General features: G+C 61.3%; 4 long non-coding RNA genes across 4 annotated transcripts; 3 read left to right on the forward strand and 1 right to left on the reverse strand.

The window, feature by feature from the left end:
- The first annotated feature begins 3,067 nt into the window (after nucleotides 1–3,067).
- LOC123383632 lies at nucleotides 3,068–5,583 on the forward strand. Its single transcript, XR_006593538.1, has 2 exons — nucleotides 3,068–3,133; nucleotides 5,076–5,583. It is a non-coding gene; the product is annotated as an uncharacterized LOC123383632 (long non-coding RNA).
- Nucleotides 5,584–10,896: 5,313 nt separating this feature from the next.
- LOC123383629 lies at nucleotides 10,897–13,412 on the forward strand. The gene is made up of 2 exons (XR_006593535.1): nucleotides 10,897–10,962; nucleotides 12,905–13,412. It is a non-coding gene; the product is annotated as an uncharacterized LOC123383629 (long non-coding RNA).
- A 5,313-nt stretch (nucleotides 13,413–18,725) lies between these two features.
- On the forward strand, nucleotides 18,726–21,240 carry LOC123383627. The gene is made up of 2 exons (XR_006593533.1): nucleotides 18,726–18,791; nucleotides 20,733–21,240. It is a non-coding gene; the product is annotated as an uncharacterized LOC123383627 (long non-coding RNA).
- Nucleotides 21,241–25,291: 4,051 nt separating this feature from the next.
- LOC123383628 lies at nucleotides 25,292–26,452 on the reverse strand. Its single transcript, XR_006593534.1, has 3 exons — nucleotides 26,425–26,452; nucleotides 25,739–25,988; nucleotides 25,292–25,433 (listed from the first exon to the last, which is right to left on the reverse strand). It is a non-coding gene; the product is annotated as an uncharacterized LOC123383628 (long non-coding RNA).
- Between the last annotated feature and the right edge of the window lie 1,332 nt (nucleotides 26,453–27,784).

The following is a 27,784-nucleotide window of genomic DNA, read 5'->3' on the forward strand; positions in this document are numbered from 1 at the left end:
ACACCAGGTCAGGTCAGAGGGCGTCACAGCTCGGGCCCTGGAAGGGGGCACGGGACACGTCCTTCTGTCCCTCCAGCGCTGACCTTCCTCCACGTGGGACCTGTTGACCTCCTGGATCGTCTCCACCTCCTCCGCAAACAACGCTGCGTGTTCCCAGAAGGGGGACAGCGGGCAGGGGCCAAGGAGAGGCTTCCGGAGTCCTGTGCCCTGGGGGACTCTGGGACAGCCTTCCGGGTGGCCCTTTGTGTCCTCCAGGCACCAGGCCACGATTCCACCTCATGTCTCAGGGAATGCGCCAACCCATCTGAAGGCCCGTTACGTCCCCATGTCACAGATGGGGACACCGGGGCTAATAGCACAGCCTGGGTCACTAGTAAGACGAGCTGGGTCAGGAAGCCCATCTCCTTGACTTTGGATTGTCCTACCTGCAGGCGTGCACCTTGGCGTCCTGGGGCTCGGGGTCCCTCCTCCTGGGGGACCCCACCACCCGCCGAGGGCCCCTACCCACTGAATCAGGGGAGCAGAGCTGACCAACCTGCCTGGGGCCCCACATGGGGCTGGGGAAGGGCCGACTCCGGGCTCTGGGGGCTCTCCCAGTACTGGGCCAGCCAGTCCCCTGCAGGACAAGGACTTCTCGCTGGGGATCGGCTGGGGCCTCAGCTTCCTCACATTGTCACCTGGGCTGGCGGTCCCAAGACCAGAAACCTGCCCCTCTGAAGTAGACCACCGCTGCCTCCCTCGGGTTTCACTTGCCCGAGTCCCTCCCCGGGACGACCCACATCTCTGACGCCTGCTCCCGTGGGGGTCGCCTCCCCTTGGACTGGGACAGGTATGGCCTCCATCCCGGGGAACGCACTGGCTTTGGCGCATTATTTGGCCCAGAGGCCTGTGAACCTTTCTGGCCCCGGGTCGTGAGGGATGCTCTCTCCTCTGTGGGGTGACCGTCCGGCCTTCTGCCTCTCCCGGTTTCTGTTTGGGCCACGGGAGGACTAGCCGTGTCCTGTCTGGCTTCAGGCTGTGGTGTCACAGCACGCACAGGGGTCTCCACCCCGAGACCGTGCCCATTGTCACCGAAGGGGCCTCCATATTCCCACCTAATCCTTAATCCATTGTGATTTCAATATCAAACGAGAAAAAGTCTATTTCAAACGGCCACAAAGTACAAAAATGAATCTGTCCCGTCTGAAAAGTCAGTGCGGACCCAAAGGTATCTCTTACAAGATTCCACTTGAAGGAAACCTCCACACTAGGTAACGAAACACGGAGAGAAAGCAGACTGGGGGTTCCCAGGGGCTGGAGGGGGCACGAATGGGGAGTGAGGGCTCTGGGTCCACGGTGACCCCTGGGGATCGAGATATTCTGCAACAAAATTCTGTGGCGAGGTTCACAGCGTTGTGAGCGTACCCCGTGCTCAGGAATTGCACAACGTAAAATAAATAAAACATTTTATTGAGGATTAATATAGATTATAACTAATGAACAAATACCATAACAGCTAAAAAGTCGAAGAGAAAAAGGATAAGGGAGAAGAGGAAGAGACATTTTGGTGGGGGGTCGGGGTCAGAGATTGGAGAATGAATTTGAAATAAAATATAATAAACAAAAAATAAAATAAGATAAAAAAAAGCACCCTGTATAGGTCTTCAAGCCCTTGATTTTTGGCCGACATCCATGTGGGATCAAGGGCAGTGGCAGGGGCGGGGAGAAGGGCGATGGCAGGAGCAGTGTTGGGAGCAAAAGCGGGAACAGTGGAACCGGCAGAAGCAGGACCCAGCTGACTCTGCTCAGGTGCCCGCTGTCCCCGCACAGGTCCCAGGTCACCTGCTGGCTCCCGGGCCCCTGCAGGAGTCGCTCCAGATACCTCGCCTGCCTGAAAAGACGCCGAGGCCCCTGATGCCTTTGGGCCGGGCTCTGGAGCCGACCCGGCTTTTGCTCCTGCACCGGACTCTTGAGAAGAAAACAGAGTGATGGTTGCAGCGGCTCCAAGGCCTCAGGGTGAGAGGAGGGAAGGTTCCCCCGCCCCACCCAGGGCCGGCCTCTCCAGGGGCCTTTACAGAGACACAACTCACCCCGGAGCCTCCCCGAGAAGCCGCGGCCAGGAACCCACACGAGGACCTCTGCACCCTGCAGTCCGCAGCCCGGGGCTCTCAGTCCGCTCCTGGCCCCACACCAGCCCCCGGGGGCTCCTCCCAGGGTGGCCCAGCACCACCCGGGCCCCGTGCACCCCCATCGCCCACCCCCAGCCTTCTCACCCTCGGGCTCTGACTCCGGGGACTCCAAGTCCTGGTCCCAGGATCGGTGAACGAAGACCTTACGGCGGGGCCGGGGCGCTGGAGGAGGCCTTCCCAGGCCAACTCCAGGCCCTGCTTCCGGTGACCTGCGTGCGGCCACTCTCTCCACGGGTCCAGGGTGGCCCTCCTGGGCGACGGGGCACAGGCACAACTCTGTAGGGCGGGGGAATCCAGATTCCGCCAATCGTTTCCCGATTTCATCGGTTGATTTCTGTAAAGACAGTGACCCGCGGACGGCCCGGAGACATCACAGCACCGCCCGGCCACCTCAGTGTCCTTCCGCCCCCTTCCCCTGCAGCTCTCAGATCGGACACAGACCTGAGTGTGCACAGACCTGCACCCGGAGCACAGTGACATCCACCTACAGGGCTCGGGATGAACGTTGGGGACAAGAGGGCCACCCCAGCACACCCTGTCCCTCCTAGCCAGCCTTGACCTGGGGTGTGAGCATGACCCACCCACCAGGCATCTGACCCCTTCATCAGCCTGCTCCTGCTCAGGTGGGCCCTCCACACACGACCCCTCCTTCCACACACACACACACACACACACACACACACACACACACGGGAGGGGACGTGGGGCCGCACACGTCAGATCAGAGCGGTGTCGGGTTGGACTGGATGTCTCTGGGTCTCCTGTGTTACCTTTGGGTCCCTGCGAGCTAGAGACCTGAGGCGTCCTGTGCACGACCTGACCCACTGTCTCCCAGGTCGGGAAGGGTCGCGGCCTCGGGCTCCCCCGAGCCGGCAGCCGCGGGACACGGGCACACAACAGGAGAACATGTTCGTCAGGCAAAGATGTCCCAACGAATGAGCCCAGTCGGGCGCTGTCTCCAGAAGGTGGGTGCCTGGTGACCGGGGTTCCGAGTTCTGTTGGGGTCTGTTACCAGGGAGGTGAGGTCACTTCCTGGGGTCCCCTTACCCGGCTTCCTGCTCCTACAAGAGCCCCTCCCAGGCTGCAAAGGGGCTCCCCTCCACCCCATGCCCTGTCCCTACAGTGACACCAACACAGCCCAGACACGTCCCCGCGAGGCCTGGTGCATCGGGGCCGTGGCTTTGGGGCCACAGAGCTGGGTTCAGACCTGGGTTTTCCCCCTGACCATTGCTGGGACCCTGCACTGTGCCTCCCGGGGCCCCCGGTCACCCGTCTGCACAGTGGGGTCCTTGTGGCATCTACTTGTAGGGGCGCCATTAGGGAGCCACCTGTAGACACGTCCCGTGCCCGCTATCCCATGAGGCTCGTGGGCACACGTGAGTGTGGAAGGATGAGGAAGGGGTGGGCCTGGCACTGAACACACTCATGCGGGCCTGGGTCTGCTCCGGGTCCAGGTACAGCCACCCCTCCTGCCTGGGTCCCAGGCCCGGGGGAAGGTGGAGGTGAAGTCGTTCACAGCCTGTGCCCTCCGGACATGCACTCCAGGGGCCCCATTACATTTGGGCTCAGGTCCCAGAGCCTGGTCTGGGCCTACGTGATGGGTGGTCCCCACTGTGGCTCCCCGCCCTCCCGAATCCTGGTCCCACGTGCTTCTGTCACCCCCTCCCCTCCCGGGTGGACGGCCCGTGTGACCGGGTTCTAAGGGCTAGAATATGATGACCGGGTGTCATTTCTGGGCCGATTCATGGAATTTCTGGTTTCCTCTCTCGTGGGTCCATTCTCTGTCTCTGCCTCGGACTCTGTCTGTCTCTGTGTGTCTCACGGGAGCAGGGCTTGTGGGCTCTACGGTCCAGGTGACAACCCTCAGAAGCCTCCATTGTGGCCCGTGACCCTCCCCAGGCTCGGTGCTCAGCTCCCTCAGGAGGCCTCCTCGGCCCAGCCAGGGCACTGCCTGGGCAACTACTTCCTAATGAGGGCCCGAGGCTCCATCAAGGAGAGTCTTGACCTCGGTCCCCACACCAGGGGCTGCTGCTCGGCCACGTGCTGCAAACCCAGGTCCTCGGTCCTCCAAGCCCCCAGGCTGCCCTCTGCTCAGAAGGACATTGAGGGAGTAGGAAGCATTTTCCCAGGAGGGGAGAACAGAGGGCCAGGGATGAAGATCCTAGGACACAGAGTCGTCTATGAGCCTGTGGGACCCTTGGGACACTGTCGACGCAGCCCAGTTTAGGAGGAGGAAGCTGAGTCCTTCTGTGCTGTAGTCCCGTCCATACTTCCTAGCTCCAGGGGCCCAGCGTGGTGGACACAGGACCCCAGACCCCGTCCTCCCCTAGTTCCTGGCAATCCCCCCGGACACCTTGGGGACCCCCTGACCCTCAACTGGCACATCTGCCCTCCCTATGCTGTGGGTCCCGGGCTATTGCCAGGAATCCTGATGTCCCTGCCCCATGGCCCCACTGCCTCCAGCCTTTCTCTTCTTTCCCCCTATTACCCACACCCTCCCAGTGTGGACTCCCCTCTGATCTCCAATGGGACAGTCAGAATGTGTGTGTGTGTGTGTGTGTGTGTGTGTGTGTGTGTGTGAGTGAGTGTGTGTGCACGCCTTTCTGGAGATGCCCAGAGGTCACAGCCTCACACGGATCGGGTGCATAGGGACCCCCGAGCATCTCAGGGGCTCTCATTCCCAGGGGGAACTCCATGGGGGGTAGAGGCTGGCCTAGGACTGGAGACCAGCCCTCTTCCTTGGACCCTGCACACCTCACTTGTCCTGGGCCAGTCCTTGCCATTCCTCAGGGTCCCTCTGTCCCTGGGGGTCAGACGGGGAAGTGCATCAGTGTGGCCACGGCCCAGGCTCACCCCCAGGGGTAGGTGGAGGGGAGGTGCCCCAGGTACACAGGCCTCCCTCCACAGGGCCGGATGGGTCGTGCGGAGGCCAGGTGTGGCCAGGGACCCGCACTCAGCACCTGTAGATGATCCAGACGGACCGGTGATGTGCATGAATCCAACCGCTCCCCACCTGGCTGGTCAGCCATGTTCCCACCTCTGCCAACTGCTCTGGGAACCAAACCTCTCCTGAGCCTCAGAACCACGCCCGCCCCTGCCAGGCAGGCCTCACGGTGCGAGGCAAGGTGGGTTGGACATCTGGGGACAAGATGGCCAGTGACTATACCCACCCCACCCAGCTGGCCTGGACCGCAGACTCCACCCCGGGGTCCAGGTGCATGGACCCTGGGGCATGGCTGGGCCAGGGCTCCTGGAGGCAGCAGTGGAGGCCGACTCAGGGCAGGGAGAAGTCGGCATCGGTTGTGCACCACTGAATACGCACCGTGATACTGTGCTTCACGGTAAATATATATTTGGTCTTCGCCCCTGTTTCTGGCACAGATTTCCCCAATTTCCCGAGTGATGAAAACCGTGACACTGCCTTTTGCTGTGTTCATGGGTGGCTTTTGGACTCTACCTGAGGGAGGAGGCTGGCTGCTGGGGGAGCCAACCCTGCGATGACATGGCTGGAACTTTCCATCTCCTCCCCCCACCTCTGGGGAGGGAGAGGGGCCGGAGACGGCGTTCGGTCCCCAGTGACCAGTGATCCAATCAATCGTGCCCGTGTCATGAAGCCTCCCCGAACGCCCATCCGCCTGGTGAACACGTGGAGATAGCAGACAGTGTGACATGCTCGGTTACTGTCACGGGGCCCGAGTGTGCACGGGCACTAGCTTCGAGGGTCCCAACAGACCAGATTCGACCACTCACCGCTGACAAAAGCCAAGGGCAGAGAGACACAGGAAAGGGTGGTGACTCAAGAAAGGATCCATTTCGGTGAGGCCGGTGCTGGGAAGACGGGGGGCTGACATCTCAAGGTGCTGCAGACAGTCCTGGTGGTGGTTCTCGCTCTCTCTTTTTCTTTCTTTTTTTACTTTAAAAAATTTTTGTCATGTTTATTTATTTCTGAGACAGGAGAGACAGAGTATGAGCAGGGAAGGGGCAGAGAGAGGGAGACACAGAATCGGAAGCAGGATCCAGGCTCGGAGCTGTTAGTACAGAGGCTGGTGAGGGGCTCGAACTCACAAGCTGCGAGATCATGACAGGTGCCCTCCCATCTCTTGTGAAGTTTTATTTGTTTCCTAGGATTTTACATGAGGACAATCTAGGACAATGGTCATGGGTACTTGAGGTGGACAGTGAAGGTCGGGTCGATCGCTGTCTTGGGGTCAATCCCGCGGGGTCTTGCTGACGTCAGGGACGTCCGTCCCTGTTGCTTGAGGGTTAGTTTGGCTGCCCTCAGGGTCTTTGGCTGGCGTTACGAGATGAGCTGGGAGGAAGGACCCGATCGGTCAGGAGCACAGATGATGGGCAGAGAGCAGGGGGGCTCCGAGCCTCCGCTGCACCTTGCCCTGTGCTCCCCATCCCTTCCGCCCGGCTGGTCCCGAGTGCTGTCCTGTGTGACAAACGGGCGATCTAGGAGGTGACAGGCTTGTCTGAGTTCTCTGAGCCGCTCCAACGTTATTCGAACCCGAGGGCAAGGTTGTGGGAACCTCCTCTCTATAACTTAGAGACGCGGGCGACCTATCTCCCCGGCCGCTGAGTGACCCCTGAGTTGGCCGCACAGGGACTCCAGGGGCCACACACAACAAAGGAAACAGACCTTACGCAGTTCAGACAAGTCACAGCCCCGAAAAGCAAACAGTAGCAGCTTCACGGAGCAGCAATGATGAGGCTCGGGGAGCGGGGGCTGCAGAACTGAACGGTGGGCGGGTCACCAACCTTCCACTGGAGCCAAGCCCCGCCCCCTGCAGGGCCGGGTCCTGGTGGCTGCCAGATGTTCCACCTGCTTCTCTGCGACTCCACGGCCGGCCGGACACAGCGACGTCACAACGTGGGTCAGAAACACAAACATCTCTGGGCATCCACCACCACCTGAACTATTGTCCATTTTTGTAACTTGAGGTGGGCAGAGAGAATGGGGGCAAGGCCTTGAAGAGGGTGGTTCCTGGCCCAGACTTTGTGTTTGGGGGGAAACGCCATGCAGACGGGCCTTTGCTGGGCCCAAGGAGGGGACAGGTATGGGGACCCCAGCCGCAGGCACTGCTGTCCCGGTGATGCCACCTCAGGGCGCCCGAGTCCACCTGCCCCTTGGGGAGCACTTGCGACCCTCCGCTCTGCCTGAGGGCTGTGTCCTGCCCCAGAGGCACCTCCTCTCCTGCCAGCCAGGGCCACGTGCCCCAGGGAGCGCGGGTACCCCGACGGCGCTGGGGACAGAGCCAGTCTGCTTAGGACACCATCTCCCAGAAGCCCTGAGCTCCAGGCCGCCACGGTGCTCCCCCTCCTCCTCCGGGCTGCGTGGGCCCAAGTCCTCCTCTGCTCAGGGACCACCCTCTGTCCAGGCTCCACACGCTGGCACTTGGGGCAGGTCGTCTGGACCTTCTGGACTCGTGTTTCCTTGCCGGGAACATGTGCAGAGGCCTCCCTCCCAGACTCGCCAGAGGGAACACAGCCAGGAACATGCAGACCGTGCCAAGGTAGATGCCACGTGGGGGACCCGTTGGGTCGTGCAAACCGATGAGGTCACGGTGGTCGGCACACGGCAGGCACCTGAGATCCCCGGCTGAATTACGGAAGGAGGGAGGGAAGAAGGGAGGGAGTGAAACCACAGAAGCGGGGTCCACACCAGGTCAGGTCAGAGGGCGTCACAGCTCGGGCCCTGGAAGGGGGCACGGGACACGTCCTTCTGTCCCTCCAGCGCTGACCTTCCTCCACGTGGGACCTGTTGACCTCCTGGATCGTCTCCACCTCCTCCGCAAACAACGCTGCGTGTTCCCAGAAGGGGGACAGCGGGCAGGGGCCAAGGAGAGGCTTCCGGAGTCCTGTGCCCTGGGGGACTCTGGGACAGCCTTCCGGGTGGCCCTTTGTGTCCTCCAGGCACCAGGCCACGATTCCACCTCATGTCTCAGGGAATGCGCCAACCCATCTGAAGGCCCGTTACGTCCCCATGTCACAGATGGGGACACCGGGGCTAATAGCACAGCCTGGGTCACTAGTAAGACGAGCTGGGTCAGGAAGCCCATCTCCTTGACTTTGGATTGTCCTACCTGCAGGCGTGCACCTTGGCGTCCTGGGGCTCGGGGTCCCTCCTCCTGGGGGACCCCACCACCCGCCGAGGGCCCCTACCCACTGAATCAGGGGAGCAGAGCTGACCAACCTGCCTGGGGCCCCACATGGGGCTGGGGAAGGGCCGACTCCGGGCTCTGGGGGCTCTCCCAGTACTGGGCCAGCCAGTCCCCTGCAGGACAAGGACTTCTCGCTGGGGATCGGCTGGGGCCTCAGCTTCCTCACATTGTCACCTGGGCTGGCGGTCCCAAGACCAGAAACCTGCCCCTCTGAAGTAGACCACCGCTGCCTCCCTCGGGTTTCACTTGCCCGAGTCCCTCCCCGGGACGACCCACATCTCTGACGCCTGCTCCCGTGGGGGTCGCCTCCCCTTGGACTGGGACAGGTATGGCCTCCATCCCGGGGAACGCACTGGCTTTGGCGCATTATTTGGCCCAGAGGCCTGTGAACCTTTCTGGCCCCGGGTCGTGAGGGATGCTCTCTCCTCTGTGGGGTGACCGTCCGGCCTTCTGCCTCTCCCGGTTTCTGTTTGGGCCACGGGAGGACTAGCCGTGTCCTGTCTGGCTTCAGGCTGTGGTGTCACAGCACGCACAGGGGTCTCCACCCCGAGACCGTGCCCATTGTCACCGAAGGGGCCTCCATATTCCCACCTAATCCTTAATCCATTGTGATTTCAATATCAAACGAGAAAAAGTCTATTTCAAACGGCCACAAAGTACAAAAATGAATCTGTCCCGTCTGAAAAGTCAGTGCGGACCCAAAGGTATCTCTTACAAGATTCCACTTGAAGGAAACCTCCACACTAGGTAACGAAACACGGAGAGAAAGCAGACTGGGGGTTCCCAGGGGCTGGAGGGGGCACGAATGGGGAGTGAGGGCTCTGGGTCCACGGTGACCCCTGGGGATCGAGATATTCTGCAACAAAATTCTGTGGCGAGGTTCACAGCGTTGTGAGCGTACCCCGTGCTCAGGAATTGCACAACGTAAAATAAATAAAACATTTTATTGAGGATTAATATAGATTATAACTAATGAACAAATACCATAACAGCTAAAAAGTCGAAGAGAAAAAGGATAAGGGAGAAGAGGAAGAGACATTTTGGTGGGGGGTCGGGGTCAGAGATTGGAGAATGAATTTGAAATAAAATATAATAAACAAAAAATAAAATAAGATAAAAAAAAGCACCCTGTATAGGTCTTCAAGCCCTTGATTTTTGGCCGACATCCATGTGGGATCAAGGGCAGTGGCAGGGGCGGGGAGAAGGGCGATGGCAGGAGCAGTGTTGGGAGCAAAAGCGGGAACAGTGGAACCGGCAGAAGCAGGACCCAGCTGACTCTGCTCAGGTGCCCGCTGTCCCCGCACAGGTCCCAGGTCACCTGCTGGCTCCCGGGCCCCTGCAGGAGTCGCTCCAGATACCTCGCCTGCCTGAAAAGACGCCGAGGCCCCTGATGCCTTTGGGCCGGGCTCTGGAGCCGACCCGGCTTTTGCTCCTGCACCGGACTCTTGAGAAGAAAACAGAGTGATGGTTGCAGCGGCTCCAAGGCCTCAGGGTGAGAGGAGGGAAGGTTCCCCCGCCCCACCCAGGGCCGGCCTCTCCAGGGGCCTTTACAGAGACACAACTCACCCCGGAGCCTCCCCGAGAAGCCGCGGCCAGGAACCCACACGAGGACCTCTGCACCCTGCAGTCCGCAGCCCGGGGCTCTCAGTCCGCTCCTGGCCCCACACCAGCCCCCGGGGGCTCCTCCCAGGGTGGCCCAGCACCACCCGGGCCCCGTGCACCCCCATCGCCCACCCCCAGCCTTCTCACCCTCGGGCTCTGACTCCGGGGACTCCAAGTCCTGGTCCCAGGATCGGTGAACGAAGACCTTACGGCGGGGCCGGGGCGCTGGAGGAGGCCTTCCCAGGCCAACTCCAGGCCCTGCTTCCGGTGACCTGCGTGCGGCCACTCTCTCCACGGGTCCAGGGTGGCCCTCCTGGGCGACGGGGCACAGGCACAACTCTGTAGGGCGGGGGAATCCAGATTCCGCCAATCGTTTCCCGATTTCATCGGTTGATTTCTGTAAAGACAGTGACCCGCGGACGGCCCGGAGACATCACAGCACCGCCCGGCCACCTCAGTGTCCTTCCGCCCCCTTCCCCTGCAGCTCTCAGATCGGACACAGACCTGAGTGTGCACAGACCTGCACCCGGAGCACAGTGACATCCACCTACAGGGCTCGGGATGAACGTTGGGGACAAGAGGGCCACCCCAGCACACCCTGTCCCTCCTAGCCAGCCTTGACCTGGGGTGTGAGCATGACCCACCCACCAGGCATCTGACCCCTTCATCAGCCTGCTCCTGCTCAGGTGGGCCCTCCACACACGACCCCTCCTTCCACACACACACACACACACACACACACACACACACACACGGGAGGGGACGTGGGGCCGCACACGTCAGATCAGAGCGGTGTCGGGTTGGACTGGATGTCTCTGGGTCTCCTGTGTTACCTTTGGGTCCCTGCGAGCTAGAGACCTGAGGCGTCCTGTGCACGACCTGACCCACTGTCTCCCAGGTCGGGAAGGGTCGCGGCCTCGGGCTCCCCCGAGCCGGCAGCCGCGGGACACGGGCACACAACAGGAGAACATGTTCGTCAGGCAAAGATGTCCCAACGAATGAGCCCAGTCGGGCGCTGTCTCCAGAAGGTGGGTGCCTGGTGACCGGGGTTCCGAGTTCTGTTGGGGTCTGTTACCAGGGAGGTGAGGTCACTTCCTGGGGTCCCCTTACCCGGCTTCCTGCTCCTACAAGAGCCCCTCCCAGGCTGCAAAGGGGCTCCCCTCCACCCCATGCCCTGTCCCTACAGTGACACCAACACAGCCCAGACACGTCCCCGCGAGGCCTGGTGCATCGGGGCCGTGGCTTTGGGGCCACAGAGCTGGGTTCAGACCTGGGTTTTCCCCCTGACCATTGCTGGGACCCTGCACTGTGCCTCCCGGGGCCCCCGGTCACCCGTCTGCACAGTGGGGTCCTTGTGGCATCTACTTGTAGGGGCGCCATTAGGGAGCCACCTGTAGACACGTCCCGTGCCCGCTATCCCATGAGGCTCGTGGGCACACGTGAGTGTGGAAGGATGAGGAAGGGGTGGGCCTGGCACTGAACACACTCATGCGGGCCTGGGTCTGCTCCGGGTCCAGGTACAGCCACCCCTCCTGCCTGGGTCCCAGGCCCGGGGGAAGGTGGAGGTGAAGTCGTTCACAGCCTGTGCCCTCCGGACATGCACTCCAGGGGCCCCATTACATTTGGGCTCAGGTCCCAGAGCCTGGTCTGGGCCTACGTGATGGGTGGTCCCCACTGTGGCTCCCCGCCCTCCCGAATCCTGGTCCCACGTGCTTCTGTCACCCCCTCCCCTCCCGGGTGGACGGCCCGTGTGACCGGGTTCTAAGGGCTAGAATATGATGACCGGGTGTCATTTCTGGGCCGATTCATGGAATTTCTGGTTTCCTCTCTCGTGGGTCCATTCTCTGTCTCTGCCTCGGACTCTGTCTGTCTCTGTGTGTCTCACGGGAGCAGGGCTTGTGGGCTCTACGGTCCAGGTGACAACCCTCAGAAGCCTCCATTGTGGCCCGTGACCCTCCCCAGGCTCGGTGCTCAGCTCCCTCAGGAGGCCTCCTCGGCCCAGCCAGGGCACTGCCTGGGCAACTACTTCCTAATGAGGGCCCGAGGCTCCATCAAGGAGAGTCTTGACCTCGGTCCCCACACCAGGGGCTGCTGCTCGGCCACGTGCTGCAAACCCAGGTCCTCGGTCCTCCAAGCCCCCAGGCTGCCCTCTGCTCAGAAGGACATTGAGGGAGTAGGAAGCATTTTCCCAGGAGGGGAGAACAGAGGGCCAGGGATGAAGATCCTAGGACACAGAGTCGTCTATGAGCCTGTGGGACCCTTGGGACACTGTCGACGCAGCCCAGTTTAGGAGGAGGAAGCTGAGTCCTTCTGTGCTGTAGTCCCGTCCATACTTCCTAGCTCCAGGGGCCCAGCGTGGTGGACACAGGACCCCAGACCCCGTCCTCCCCTAGTTCCTGGCAATCCCCCCGGACACCTTGGGGACCCCCTGACCCTCAACTGGCACATCTGCCCTCCCTATGCTGTGGGTCCCGGGCTATTGCCAGGAATCCTGATGTCCCTGCCCCATGGCCCCACTGCCTCCAGCCTTTCTCTTCTTTCCCCCTATTACCCACACCCTCCCAGTGTGGACTCCCCTCTGATCTCCAATGGGACAGTCAGAATGTGTGTGTGTGTGTGTGTGTGTGTGTGTGTGTGTGTGTGAGTGAGTGTGTGTGCACGCCTTTCTGGAGATGCCCAGAGGTCACAGCCTCACACGGATCGGGTGCATAGGGACCCCCGAGCATCTCAGGGGCTCTCATTCCCAGGGGGAACTCCATGGGGGGTAGAGGCTGGCCTAGGACTGGAGACCAGCCCTCTTCCTTGGACCCTGCACACCTCACTTGTCCTGGGCCAGTCCTTGCCATTCCTCAGGGTCCCTCTGTCCCTGGGGGTCAGACGGGGAAGTGCATCAGTGTGGCCACGGCCCAGGCTCACCCCCAGGGGTAGGTGGAGGGGAGGTGCCCCAGGTACACAGGCCTCCCTCCACAGGGCCGGATGGGTCGTGCGGAGGCCAGGTGTGGCCAGGGACCCGCACTCAGCACCTGTAGATGATCCAGACGGACCGGTGATGTGCATGAATCCAACCGCTCCCCACCTGGCTGGTCAGCCATGTTCCCACCTCTGCCAACTGCTCTGGGAACCAAACCTCTCCTGAGCCTCAGAACCACGCCCGCCCCTGCCAGGCAGGCCTCACGGTGCGAGGCAAGGTGGGTTGGACATCTGGGGACAAGATGGCCAGTGACTATACCCACCCCACCCAGCTGGCCTGGACCGCAGACTCCACCCCGGGGTCCAGGTGCATGGACCCTGGGGCATGGCTGGGCCAGGGCTCCTGGAGGCAGCAGTGGAGGCCGACTCAGGGCAGGGAGAAGTCGGCATCGGTTGTGCACCACTGAATACGCACCGTGATACTGTGCTTCACGGTAAATATATATTTGGTCTTCGCCCCTGTTTCTGGCACAGATTTCCCCAATTTCCCGAGTGATGAAAACCGTGACACTGCCTTTTGCTGTGTTCATGGGTGGCTTTTGGACTCTACCTGAGGGAGGAGGCTGGCTGCTGGGGGAGCCAACCCTGCGATGACATGGCTGGAACTTTCCATCTCCTCCCCCCACCTCTGGGGAGGGAGAGGGGCCGGAGACGGCGTTCGGTCCCCAGTGACCAGTGATCCAATCAATCGTGCCCGTGTCATGAAGCCTCCCCGAACGCCCATCCGCCTGGTGAACACGTGGAGATAGCAGACAGTGTGACATGCTCGGTTACTGTCACGGGGCCCGAGTGTGCACGGGCACTAGCTTCGAGGGTCCCAACAGACCAGATTCGACCACTCACCGCTGACAAAAGCCAAGGGCAGAGAGACACAGGAAAGGGTGGTGACTCAAGAAAGGATCCATTTCGGTGAGGCCGGTGCTGGGAAGACGGGGGGCTGACATCTCAAGGTGCTGCAGACAGTCCTGGTGGTGGTTCTCGCTCTCTCTTTTTCTTTCTTTTTTTACTTTAAAAAATTTTTGTCATGTTTATTTATTTCTGAGACAGGAGAGACAGAGTATGAGCAGGGAAGGGGCAGAGAGAGGGAGACACAGAATCGGAAGCAGGATCCAGGCTCGGAGCTGTTAGTACAGAGGCTGGTGAGGGGCTCGAACTCACAAGCTGCGAGATCATGACAGGTGCCCTCCCATCTCTTGTGAAGTTTTATTTGTTTCCTAGGATTTTACATGAGGACAATCTAGGACAATGGTCATGGGTACTTGAGGTGGACAGTGAAGGTCGGGTCGATCGCTGTCTTGGGGTCAATCCCGCGGGGTCTTGCTGACGTCAGGGACGTCCGTCCCTGTTGCTTGAGGGTTAGTTTGGCTGCCCTCAGGGTCTTTGGCTGGCGTTACGAGATGAGCTGGGAGGAAGGACCCGATCGGTCAGGAGCACAGATGATGGGCAGAGAGCAGGGGGGCTCCGAGCCTCCGCTGCACCTTGCCCTGTGCTCCCCATCCCTTCCGCCCGGCTGGTCCCGAGTGCTGTCCTGTGTGACAAACGGGCGATCTAGGAGGTGACAGGCTTGTCTGAGTTCTCTGAGCCGCTCCAACGTTATTCGAACCCGAGGGCAAGGTTGTGGGAACCTCCTCTCTATAACTTAGAGACGCGGGCGACCTATCTCCCCGGCCGCTGAGTGACCCCTGAGTTGGCCGCACAGGGACTCCAGGGGCCACACACAACAAAGGAAACAGACCTTACGCAGTTCAGACAAGTCACAGCCCCGAAAAGCAAACAGTAGCAGCTTCACGGAGCAGCAATGATGAGGCTCGGGGAGCGGGGGCTGCAGAACTGAACGGTGGGCGGGTCACCAACCTTCCACTGGAGCCAAGCCCCGCCCCCTGCAGGGCCGGGTCCTGGTGGCTGCCAGATGTTCCACCTGCTTCTCTGCGACTCCACGGCCGGCCGGACACAGCGACGTCACAACGTGGGTCAGAAACACAAACATCTCTGGGCATCCACCACCACCTGAACTATTGTCCATTTTTGTAACTTGAGGTGGGCAGAGAGAATGGGGGCAAGGCCTTGAAGAGGGTGGTTCCTGGCCCAGACTTTGTGTTTGGGGGGAAACGCCATGCAGACGGGCCTTTGCTGGGCCCAAGGAGGGGACAGGTATGGGGACCCCAGCCGCAGGCACTGCTGTCCCGGTGATGCCACCTCAGGGCGCCCGAGTCCACCTGCCCCTTGGGGAGCACTTGCGACCCTCCGCTCTGCCTGAGGGCTGTGTCCTGCCCCAGAGGCACCTCCTCTCCTGCCAGCCAGGGCCACGTGCCCCAGGGAGCGCGGGTACCCCGACGGCGCTGGGGACAGAGCCAGTCTGCTTAGGACACCATCTCCCAGAAGCCCTGAGCTCCAGGCCGCCACGGTGCTCCCCCTCCTCCTCCGGGCTGCGTGGGCCCAAGTCCTCCTCTGCTCAGGGACCACCCTCTGTCCAGGCTCCACACGCTGGCACTTGGGGCAGGTCGTCTGGACCTTCTGGACTCGTGTTTCCTTGCCGGGAACATGTGCAGAGGCCTCCCTCCCAGACTCGCCAGAGGGAACACAGCCAGGAACATGCAGACCGTGCCAAGGTAGATGCCACGTGGGGGACCCGTTGGGTCGTGCAAACCGATGAGGTCACGGTGGTCGGCACACGGCAGGCACCTGAGATCCCCGGCTGAATTACGGAAGGAGGGAGGGAAGAAGGGAGGGAGTGAAACCACAGAAGCGGGGTCCACACCAGGTCAGGTCAGAGGGCGTCACAGCTCGGGCCCTGGAAGGGGGCACGGGACACGTCCTTCTGTCCCTCCAGCGCTGACCTTCCTCCACGTGGGACCTGTTGACCTCCTGGATCGTCTCCACCTCCTCCGCAAACAACGCTGCGTGTTCCCAGAAGGGGGACAGCGGGCAGGGGCCAAGGAGAGGCTTCCGGAGTCCTGTGCCCTGGGGGACTCTGGGACAGCCTTCCGGGTGGCCCTTTGTGTCCTCCAGGCACCAGGCCACGATTCCACCTCATGTCTCAGGGAATGCGCCAACCCATCTGAAGGCCCGTTACGTCCCCATGTCACAGATGGGGACACCGGGGCTAATAGCACAGCCTGGGTCACTAGTAAGACGAGCTGGGTCAGGAAGCCCATCTCCTTGACTTTGGATTGTCCTACCTGCAGGCGTGCACCTTGGCGTCCTGGGGCTCGGGGTCCCTCCTCCTGGGGGACCCCACCACCCGCCGAGGGCCCCTACCCACTGAATCAGGGGAGCAGAGCTGACCAACCTGCCTGGGGCCCCACATGGGGCTGGGGAAGGGCCGACTCCGGGCTCTGGGGGCTCTCCCAGTACTGGGCCAGCCAGTCCCCTGCAGGACAAGGACTTCTCGCTGGGGATCGGCTGGGGCCTCAGCTTCCTCACATTGTCACCTGGGCTGGCGGTCCCAAGACCAGAAACCTGCCCCTCTGAAGTAGACCACCGCTGCCTCCCTCGGGTTTCACTTGCCCGAGTCCCTCCCCGGGACGACCCACATCTCTGACGCCTGCTCCCGTGGGGGTCGCCTCCCCTTGGACTGGGACAGGTATGGCCTCCATCCCGGGGAACGCACTGGCTTTGGCGCATTATTTGGCCCAGAGGCCTGTGAACCTTTCTGGCCCCGGGTCGTGAGGGATGCTCTCTCCTCTGTGGGGTGACCGTCCGGCCTTCTGCCTCTCCCGGTTTCTGTTTGGGCCACGGGAGGACTAGCCGTGTCCTGTCTGGCTTCAGGCTGTGGTGTCACAGCACGCACAGGGGTCTCCACCCCGAGACCGTGCCCATTGTCACCGAAGGGGCCTCCATATTCCCACCTAATCCTTAATCCATTGTGATTTCAATATCAAACGAGAAAAAGTCTATTTCAAACGGCCACAAAGTACAAAAATGAATCTGTCCCGTCTGAAAAGTCAGTGCGGACCCAAAGGTATCTCTTACAAGATTCCACTTGAAGGAAACCTCCACACTAGGTAACGAAACACGGAGAGAAAGCAGACTGGGGGTTCCCAGGGGCTGGAGGGGGCACGAATGGGGAGTGAGGGCTCTGGGTCCACGGTGACCCTTGGGGATCGAGATATTCTGCAACAAAATTCTGTGGCGAGGTTCACAGCGTTGTGAGCGTACCCCGTGCTCAGGAATTGCACAACGTAAAATAAATAAAACATTTTATTGAGGATTAATATAGATTATAACTAATGAACAAATACCATAACAGCTAAAAAGTCGAAGAGAAAAAGGATAAGGGAGAAGAGGAAGAGACATTTTGGTGGGGGGTCGGGGTCAGAGATTGGAGAATGAATTTGAAATAAAATATAATAAACAAAAAATAAAATAAGATAAAAAAAAGCACCCTGTATAGGTCTTCAAGCCCTTGATTTTTGGCCGACATCCATGTGGGATCAAGGGCAGTGGCAGGGGCGGGGAGAAGGGCGATGGCAGGAGCAGTGTTGGGAGCAAAAGCGGGAACAGTGGAACCGGCAGAAGCAGGACCCAGCTGACTCTGCTCAGGTGCCCGCTGTCCCCGCACAGGTCCCAGGTCACCTGCTGGCTCCCGGGCCCCTGCAGGAGTCGCTCCAGATACCTCGCCTGCCTGAAAAGACGCCGAGGCCCCTGATGCCTTTGGGCCGGGCTCTGGAGCCGACCCGGCTTTTGCTCCTGCACCGGACTCTTGAGAAGAAAACAGAGTGATGGTTGCAGCGGCTCCAAGGCCTCAGGGTGAGAGGAGGGAAGGTTCCCCCGCCCCACCCAGGGCCGGCCTCTCCAGGGGCCTTTACAGAGACACAACTCACCCCGGAGCCTCCCCGAGAAGCCGCGGCCAGGAACCCACACGAGGACCTCTGCACCCTGCAGTCCGCAGCCCGGGGCTCTCAGTCCGCTCCTGGCCCCACACCAGCCCCCGGGGGCTCCTCCCAGGGTGGCCCAGCACCACCCGGGCCCCGTGCACCCCCATCGCCCACCCCCAGCCTTCTCACCCTCGGGCTCTGACTCCGGGGACTCCAAGTCCTGGTCCCAGGATCGGTGAACGAAGACCTTACGGCGGGGCCGGGGCGCTGGAGGAGGCCTTCCCAGGCCAACTCCAGGCCCTGCTTCCGGTGACCTGCGTGCGGCCACTCTCTCCACGGGTCCAGGGTGGCCCTCCTGGGCGACGGGGCACAGGCACAACTCTGTAGGGCGGGGGAATCCAGATTCCGCCAATCGTTTCCCGATTTCATCGGTTGATTTCTGTAAAGACAGTGACCCGCGGACGGCCCGGAGACATCACAGCACCGCCCGGCCACCTCAGTGTCCTTCCGCCCCCTTCCCCTGCAGCTCTCAGATCGGACACAGACCTGAGTGTGCACAGACCTGCACCCGGAGCACAGTGACATCCACCTACAGGGCTCGGGATGAACGTTGGGGACAAGAGGGCCACCCCAGCACACCCTGTCCCTCCTAGCCAGCCTTGACCTGGGGTGTGAGCATGACCCACCCACCAGGCATCTGACCCCTTCATCAGCCTGCTCCTGCTCAGGTGGGCCCTCCACACACGACCCCTCCTTCCACACACACACACACACACACACACACACACACACACACGGGAGGGGACGTGGGGCCGCACACGTCAGATCAGAGCGGTGTCGGGTTGGACTGGATGTCTCTGGGTCTCCTGTGTTACCTTTGGGTCCCTGCGAGCTAGAGACCTGAGGCGTCCTGTGCACGACCTGACCCACTGTCTCCCAGGTCGGGAAGGGTCGCGGCCTCGGGCTCCCCCGAGCCGGCAGCCGCGGGACACGGGCACACAACAGGAGAACATGTTCGTCAGGCAAAGATGTCCCAACGAATGAGCCCAGTCGGGCGCTGTCTCCAGAAGGTGGGTGCCTGGTGACCGGGGTTCCGAGTTCTGTTGGGGTCTGTTACCAGGGAGGTGAGGTCACTTCCTGGGGTCCCCTTACCCGGCTTCCTGCTCCTACAAGAGCCCCTCCCAGGCTGCAAAGGGGCTCCCCTCCACCCCATGCCCTGTCCCTACAGTGACACCAACACAGCCCAGACACGTCCCCGCGAGGCCTGGTGCATCCGGGGCCGTGGCTTTGGGGCCACAGAGCTGGGTTCAGACCTGGGTTTTCCCCCTGACCATTGCTGGGACCCTGCACTGTGCCTCCCGGGGCCCCCGGTCACCCGTCTGCACAGTGGGGTCCTTGTGGCATCTACTTGTAGGGGCGCCATTAGGGAGCCACCTGTAGACACGTCCCGTGCCCGCTATCCCATGAGGCTCGTGGGCACACGTGAGTGTGGAAGGATGAGGAAGGGGTGGGCCTGGCACTGAACACACTCATGCGGGCCTGGGTCTGCTCCGGGTCCAGGTACAGCCACCCCTCCTGCCTGGGTCCCAGGCCCGGGGGAAGGTGGAGGTGAAGTCGTTCACAGCCTGTGCCCTCCGGACATGCACTCCAGGGGCCCCATTACATTTGGGCTCAGGTCCCAGAGCCTGGTCTGGGCCTACGTGATGGGTGGTCCCCACTGTGGCTCCCCGCCCTCCCGAATCCTGGTCCCACGTGCTTCTGTCACCCCCTCCCCTCCCGGGTGGACGGCCCGTGTGACCGGGTTCTAAGGGCTAGAATATGATGACCGGGTGTCATTTCTGGGCCGATTCATGGAATTTCTGGTTTCCTCTCTCGTGGGTCCATTCTCTGTCTCTGCCTCGGACTCTGTCTGTCTCTGTGTGTCTCACGGGAGCAGGGCTTGTGGGCTCTACGGTCCAGGTGACAACCCTCAGAAGCCTCCATTGTGGCCCGTGACCCTCCCCAGGCTCGGTGCTCAGCTCCCTCAGGAGGCCTCCTCGGCCCAGCCAGGGCACTGCCTGGGCAACTACTTCCTAATGAGGGCCCGAGGCTCCATCAAGGAGAGTCTTGACCTCGGTCCCCACACCAGGGGCTGCTGCTCGGCCACGTGCTGCAAACCCAGGTCCTCGGTCCTCCAAGCCCCCAGGCTGCCCTCTGCTCAGAAGGACATTGAGGGAGTAGGAAGCATTTTCCCAGGAGGGGAGAACAGAGGGCCAGGGATGAAGATCCTAGGACACAGAGTCGTCTATGAGCCTGTGGGACCCTTGGGACACTGTCGACGCAGCCCAGTTTAGGAGGAGGAAGCTGAGTCCTTCTGTGCTGTAGTCCCGTCCATACTTCCTAGCTCCAGGGGCCCAGCGTGGTGGACACAGGACCCCAGACCCCGTCCTCCCCTAGTTCCTGGCAATCCCCCCGGACACCTTGGGGACCCCCTGACCCTCAACTGGCACATCTGCCCTCCCTATGCTGTGGGTCCCGGGCTATTGCCAGGAATCCTGATGTCCCTGCCCCATGGCCCCACTGCCTCCAGCCTTTCTCTTCTTTCCCCCTATTACCCACACCCTCCCAGTGTGGACTCCCCTCTGATCTCCAATGGGACAGTCAGAATGTGTGTGTGTGTGTGTGTGTGTGTGTGTGTGTGTGTGAGTGAGTGTGTGTGCACGCCTTTCTGGAGATGCCCAGAGGTCACAGCCTCACACGGATCGGGTGCATAGGGACCCCCGAGCATCTCAGGGGCTCTCATTCCCAGGGGGAACTCCATGGGGGGTAGAGGCTGGCCTAGGACTGGAGACCAGCCCTCTTCCTTGGACCCTGCACACCTCACTTGTCCTGGGCCAGTCCTTGCCATTCCTCAGGGTCCCTCTGTCCCTGGGGGTCAGACGGGGAAGTGCATCAGTGTGGCCACGGCCCAGGCTCACCCCCAGGGGTAGGTGGAGGGGAGGTGCCCCAGGTACACAGGCCTCCCTCCACAGGGCCGGATGGGTCGTGCGGAGGCCAGGTGTGGCCAGGGACCCGCACTCAGCACCTGTAGATGATCCAGACGGACCGGTGATGTGCATGAATCCAACCGCTCCCCACCTGGCTGGTCAGCCATGTTCCCACCTCTGCCAACTGCTCTGGGAACCAAACCTCTCCTGAGCCTCAGAACCACGCCCGCCCCTGCCAGGCAGGCCTCACGGTGCGAGGCAAGGTGGGTTGGACATCTGGGGACAAGATGGCCAGTGACTATACCCACCCCACCCAGCTGGCCTGGACCGCAGACTCCACCCCGGGGTCCAGGTGCATGGACCCTGGGGCATGGCTGGGCCAGGGCTCCTGGAGGCAGCAGTGGAGGCCGACTCAGGGCAGGGAGAAGTCGGCATCGGTTGTGCACCACTGAATACGCACCGTGATACTGTGCTTCACGGTAAATATATATTTGGTCTTCGCCCCTGTTTCTGGCACAGATTTCCCCAATTTCCCGAGTGATGAAAACCGTGACACTGCCTTTTGCTGTGTTCATGGGTGGCTTTTGGACTCTACCTGAGGGAGGAGGCTGGCTGCTGGGGGAGCCAACCCTGCGATGACATGGCTGGAACTTTCCATCTCCTCCCCCCACCTCTGGGGAGGGAGAGGGGCCGGAGACGGCGTTCGGTCCCCAGTGACCAGTGATCCAATCAATCGTGCCCGTGTCATGAAGCCTCCCCGAACGCCCATCCGCCTGGTGAACACGTGGAGATAGCAGACAGTGTGACATGCTCGGTTACTGTCACGGGGCCCGAGTGTGCACGGGCACTAGCTTCGAGGGTCCCAACAGACCAGATTCGACCACTCACCGCTGACAAAAGCCAAGGGCAGAGAGACACAGGAAAGGGTGGTGACTCAAGAAAGGATCCATTTCGGTGAGGCCGGTGCTGGGAAGACGGGGGGCTGACATCTCAAGGTGCTGCAGACAGTCCTGGTGGTGGTTCTCGCTCTCTCTTTTTCTTTCTTTTTTTACTTTAAAAAATTTTTGTCATGTTTATTTATTTCTGAGACAGGAGAGACAGAGTATGAGCAGGGAAGGGGCAGAGAGAGGGAGACACAGAATCGGAAGCAGGATCCAGGCTCGGAGCTGTTAGTACAGAGGCTGGTGAGGGGCTCGAACTCACAAGCTGCGAGATCATGACAGGTGCCCTCCCATCTCTTGTGAAGTTTTATTTGTTTCCTAGGATTTTACATGAGGACAATCTAGGACAATGGTCATGGGTACTTGAGGTGGACAGTGAAGGTCGGGTCGATCGCTGTCTTGGGGTCAATCCCGCGGGGTCTTGCTGACGTCAGGGACGTCCGTCCCTGTTGCTTGAGGGTTAGTTTGGCTGCCCTCAGGGTCTTTGGCTGGCGTTACGAGATGAGCTGGGAGGAAGGACCCGATCGGTCAGGAGCACAGATGATGGGCAGAGAGCAGGGGGGCTCCGAGCCTCCGCTGCACCTTGCCCTGTGCTCCCCATCCCTTCCGCCCGGCTGGTCCCGAGTGCTGTCCTGTGTGACAAACGGGCGATCTAGGAGGTGACAGGCTTGTCTGAGTTCTCTGAGCCGCTCCAACGTTATTCGAACCCGAGGGCAAGGTTGTGGGAACCTCCTCTCTATAACTTAGAGACGCGGGCGACCTATCTCCCCGGCCGCTGAGTGACCCCTGAGTTGGCCGCACAGGGACTCCAGGGGCCACACACAACAAAGGAAACAGACCTTACGCAGTTCAGACAAGTCACAGCCCCGAAAAGCAAACAGTAGCAGCTTCACGGAGCAGCAATGATGAGGCTCGGGGAGCGGGGGCTGCAGAACTGAACGGTGGGCGGGTCACCAACCTTCCACTGGAGCCAAGCCCCGCCCCCTGCAGGGCCGGGTCCTGGTGGCTGCCAGATGTTCCACCTGCTTCTCTGCGACTCCACGGCCGGCCGGACACAGCGACGTCACAACGTGGGTCAGAAACACAAACATCTCTGGGCATCCACCACCACCTGAACTATTGTCCATTTTTGTAACTTGAGGTGGGCAGAGAGAATGGGGGCAAGGCCTTGAAGAGGGTGGTTCCTGGCCCAGACTTTGTGTTTGGGGGGAAACGCCATGCAGACGGGCCTTTGCTGGGCCCAAGGAGGGGACAGGTATGGGGACCCCAGCCGCAGGCACTGCTGTCCCGGTGATGCCACCTCAGGGCGCCCGAGTCCACCTGCCCCTTGGGGAGCACTTGCGACCCTCCGCTCTGCCTGAGGGCTGTGTCCTGCCCCAGAGGCACCTCCTCTCCTGCCAGCCAGGGCCACGTGCCCCAGGGAGCGCGGGTACCCCGACGGCGCTGGGGACAGAGCCAGTCTGCTTAGGACACCATCTCCCAGAAGCCCTGAGCTCCAGGCCGCCACGGTGCTCCCCCTCCTCCTCCGGGCTGCGTGGGCCCAAGTCCTCCTCTGCTCAGGGACCACCCTCTGTCCAGGCTCCACACGCTGGCACTTGGGGCAGGTCGTCTGGACCTTCTGGACTCGTGTTTCCTTGCCGGGAACATGTGCAGAGGCCTCCCTCCCAGACTCGCCAGAGGGAACACAGCCAGGAACATGCAGACCGTGCCAAGGTAGATGCCACGTGGGGGACCCGTTGGGTCGTGCAAACCGATGAGGTCACGGTGGTCGGCACACGGCAGGCACCTGAGATCCCCGGCTGAATTACGGAAGGAGGGAGGGAAGAAGGGAGGGAGTGAAACCACAGAAGCGGGGTCCACACCAGGTCAGGTCAGAGGGCGTCACAGCTCGGGCCCTGGAAGGGGGCACGGGACACGTCCTTCTGTCCCTCCAGCGCTGACCTTCCTCCACGTGGGACCTGTTGACCTCCTGGATCGTCTCCACCTCCTCCGCAAACAACGCTGCGTGTTCCCAGAAGGGGGACAGCGGGCAGGGGCCAAGGAGAGGCTTCCGGAGTCCTGTGCCCTGGGGGACTCTGGGACAGCCTTCCGGGTGGCCCTTTGTGTCCTCCAGGCACCAGGCCACGATTCCACCTCATGTCTCAGGGAATGCGCCAACCCATCTGAAGGCCCGTTACGTCCCCATGTCACAGATGGGGACACCGGGGCTAATAGCACAGCCTGGGTCACTAGTAAGACGAGCTGGGTCAGGAAGCCCATCTCCTTGACTTTGGATTGTCCTACCTGCAGGCGTGCACCTTGGCGTCCTGGGGCTCGGGGTCCCTCCTCCTGGGGGACCCCACCACCCGCCGAGGGCCCCTACCCACTGAATCAGGGGAGCAGAGCTGACCAACCTGCCTGGGGCCCCACATGGGGCTGGGGAAGGGCCGACTCCGGGCTCTGGGGGCTCTCCCAGTACTGGGCCAGCCAGTCCCCTGCAGGACAAGGACTTCTCGCTGGGGATCGGCTGGGGCCTCAGCTTCCTCACATTGTCACCTGGGCTGGCGGTCCCAAGACCAGAAACCTGCCCCTCTGAAGTAGACCACCGCTGCCTCCCTCGGGTTTCACTTGCCCGAGTCCCTCCCCGGGACGACCCACATCTCTGACGCCTGCTCCCGTGGGGGTCGCCTCCCCTTGGACTGGGACAGGTATGGCCTCCATCCCGGGGAACGCACTGGCTTTGGCGCATTATTTGGCCCAGAGGCCTGTGAACCTTTCTGGCCCCGGGTCGTGAGGGATGCTCTCTCCTCTGTGGGGTGACCGTCCGGCCTTCTGCCTCTCCCGGTTTCTGTTTGGGCCACGGGAGGACTAGCCGTGTCCTGTCTGGCTTCAGGCTGTGGTGTCACAGCACGCACAGGGGTCTCCACCCCGAGACCGTGCCCATTGTCACCGAAGGGGCCTCCATATTCCCACCTAATCCTTAATCCATTGTGATTTCAATATCAAACGAGAAAAAGTCTATTTCAAACGGCCACAAAGTACAAAAATGAATCTGTCCCGTCTGAAAAGTCAGTGCGGACCCAAAGGTATCTCTTACAAGATTCCACTTGAAGGAAACCTCCACACTAGGTAACGAAACACGGAGAGAAAGCAGACTGGGGGTTCCCAGGGGCTGGAGGGGGCACGAATGGGGAGTGAGGGCTCTGGGTCCACGGTGACCCTTGGGGATCGAGATATTCTGCAACAAAATTCTGTGGCGAGGTTCACAGCGTTGTGAGCGTACCCCGTGCTCAGGAATTGCACAACGTAAAATAAATAAAACATTTTATTGAGGATTAATATAGATTATAACTAATGAACAAATACCATAACAGCTAAAAAGTCGAAGAGAAAAAGGATAAGGGAGAAGAGGAAGAGACATTTTGGTGGGGGGTCGGGGTCAGAGATTGGAGAATGAATTTGAAATAAAATATAATAAACAAAAAATAAAATAAGATAAAAAAAAGCACCCTGTATAGGTCTTCAAGCCCTTGATTTTTGGCCGACATCCATGTGGGATCAAGGGCAGTGGCAGGGGCGGGGAGAAGGGCGATGGCAGGAGCAGTGTTGGGAGCAAAAGCGGGAACAGTGGAACCGGCAGAAGCAGGACCCAGCTGACTCTGCTCAGGTGCCCGCTGTCCCCGCACAGGTCCCAGGTCACCTGCTGGCTCCCGGGCCCCTGCAGGAGTCGCTCCAGATACCTCGCCTGCCTGAAAAGACGCCGAGGCCCCTGATGCCTTTGGGCCGGGCTCTGGAGCCGACCCGGCTTTTGCTCCTGCACCGGACTCTTGAGAAGAAAACAGAGTGATGGTTGCAGCGGCTCCAAGGCCTCAGGGTGAGAGGAGGGAAGGTTCCCCCGCCCCACCCAGGGCCGGCCTCTCCAGGGGCCTTTACAGAGACACAACTCACCCCGGAGCCTCCCCGAGAAGCCGCGGCCAGGAACCCACACGAGGACCTCTGCACCCTGCAGTCCGCAGCCCGGGGCTCTCAGTCCGCTCCTGGCCCCACACCAGCCCCCGGGGGCTCCTCCCAGGGTGGCCCAGCACCACCCGGGCCCCGTGCACCCCCATCGCCCACCCCCAGCCTTCTCACCCTCGGGCTCTGACTCCGGGGACTCCAAGTCCTGGTCCCAGGATCGGTGAACGAAGACCTTACGGCGGGGCCGGGGCGCTGGAGGAGGCCTTCCCAGGCCAACTCCAGGCCCTGCTTCCGGTGACCTGCGTGTGCCCACTCTCTCCACGGGTCCAGGGTGGCCCTCCTGGGCGACGGGGCACAGGCACAACTCTGTAGGGCGGGGGAATCCAGATTCCGCCAATCGTTTCCCGATTTCATCGGTTGATTTCTGTAAAGACAGTGACCCGCGGACGGCCCGGAGACATCACAGCACCGCCCGGCCACCTCAGTGTCCTTCCGCCCCCTTCCCCTGCAGCTCTCAGATCGGACACAGACCTGAGTGTGCACAGACCTGCACCCGGAGCACAGTGACATCCACCTACAGGGCTCGGGATGAACGTTGGGGACAAGAGGGCCACCCCAGCACACCCTGTCCCTCCTAGCCAGCCTTGACCTGGGGTGTGAGCATGACCCACCCACCAGGCATCTGACCCCTTCATCAGCCTGCTCCTGCTCAGGTGGGCCCTCCACACACGACCCCTCCTTACACACACACACACACACACACACACACACACACACACACGGGAGGGGACGTGGGGCCGCACACGTCAGATCAGAGCGGTGTCGGGTTGGACTGGATGTCTCTGGGTCTCCTGTGTTACCTTTGGGTCCCTGCGAGCTAGAGACCTGAGGCGTCCTGTGCACGACCTGACCCACTGTCTCCCAGGTCGGGAAGGGTCGCGGCCTCGGGCTCCCCCGAGCCGGCAGCCGCGGGACACGGGCACACAACAGGAGAACATGTTCGTCAGGCAAAGATGTCCCAACGAATGAGCCCAGTCGGGCGCTGTCTCCAGAAGGTGGGTGCCTGGTGACCGGGGTTCCGAGTTCTGTTGGGGTCTGTTACCAGGGAGGTGAGGTCACTTCCTGGGGTCCCCTTACCCGGCTTCCTGCTCCTACAAGAGCCCCTCCCAGGCTGCAAAGGGGCTCCCCTCCACCCCATGCCCTGTCCCTACAGTGACACCAACACAGCCCAGACACGTCCCCGCGAGGCCTGGTGCATCGGGGCCGTGGCTTTGGGGCCACAGAGCTGGGTTCAGACCTGGGTTTTCCCCCTGACCATTGCTGGGCCCCTGCACTGTGCTTCCCGGGGCCCCGTCTGCACAGTGGGGTCCTTGTGGCATCTACTTGTAGGGGCGCCATTAGGGAGACACCTGTAGACACGTCCCATGCCTGCTATCCCATGAGGCTCGTGGGCACACGTGAGTGTGGAAGGATGAGGAAGGGGTGGGCCTGGCACGGAACACACTCATGCGGGCCTGGGTCTGCTCCGGGTCCAGGTACAGCCACCCCTCCTGCCTGGGTCCCAGGCCCGGGGGAAAGTGGAGGTGAAGTCGTTCACAGCCTGTGCCCTCCGGACATGCACTCCAGGGGCCCCATTACATTTGGGCTCAGGTCCCAGAGCCTGGTCTGGGCCTACGTGATGGGTGGTCCCCACTGTGGTTCCCGCCCTCCAGAATCCTGGTCCCATGTGCTTCTGTCACCCCCTCCCCTCCCGGGTGGACGGCCCGTGTGACCGGGTTCTAAGGGCTAGAATATGATGACCGGGTGTCATTTCTGGGCCGATTCATGGAATTTCTGGTTTCCTCTCTCGTGGGTCCATTCTCTGTCTCTGCCTCGGACTCTGTCTGTCTCTGTGTGTCTCACGGGAGCAGGGCTTGTGGGCTCTACGGTCCAGGTGACAACCCTCAGAAGCCTCCATTGTGGCCCGTGACCCTCCCCAGGCTCGGTGCTCAGCTCCCTCAGGAGGCCTCCTCGGCCCAGCCAGGGCACTGCCTGGGCAACTACTTCCTAATGAGGGCCCGAGGCTCCATCAAGGAGAGTCTTGACCTCGGTCCCCACACCAGGGGCTGCTGCTCGGCCACGTGCTGCAAACCCAGGTCCTCGGTCCTCCAAGCCCCCAGGCTGCCCTCTGCTCAGAAGGACCTTGAGGGAGTAGGAAGCATTTTCCCAGGAGGGGAGAAC

Source organism: Felis catus (genome assembly GCF_018350175.1).
Source record: "Felis catus isolate Fca126 chromosome D4 unlocalized genomic scaffold, F.catus_Fca126_mat1.0 chrD4_random_Un_scaffold_62, whole genome shotgun sequence".
NCBI classification, from domain to species: domain Eukaryota; kingdom Metazoa; phylum Chordata; class Mammalia; order Carnivora; family Felidae; genus Felis; species Felis catus.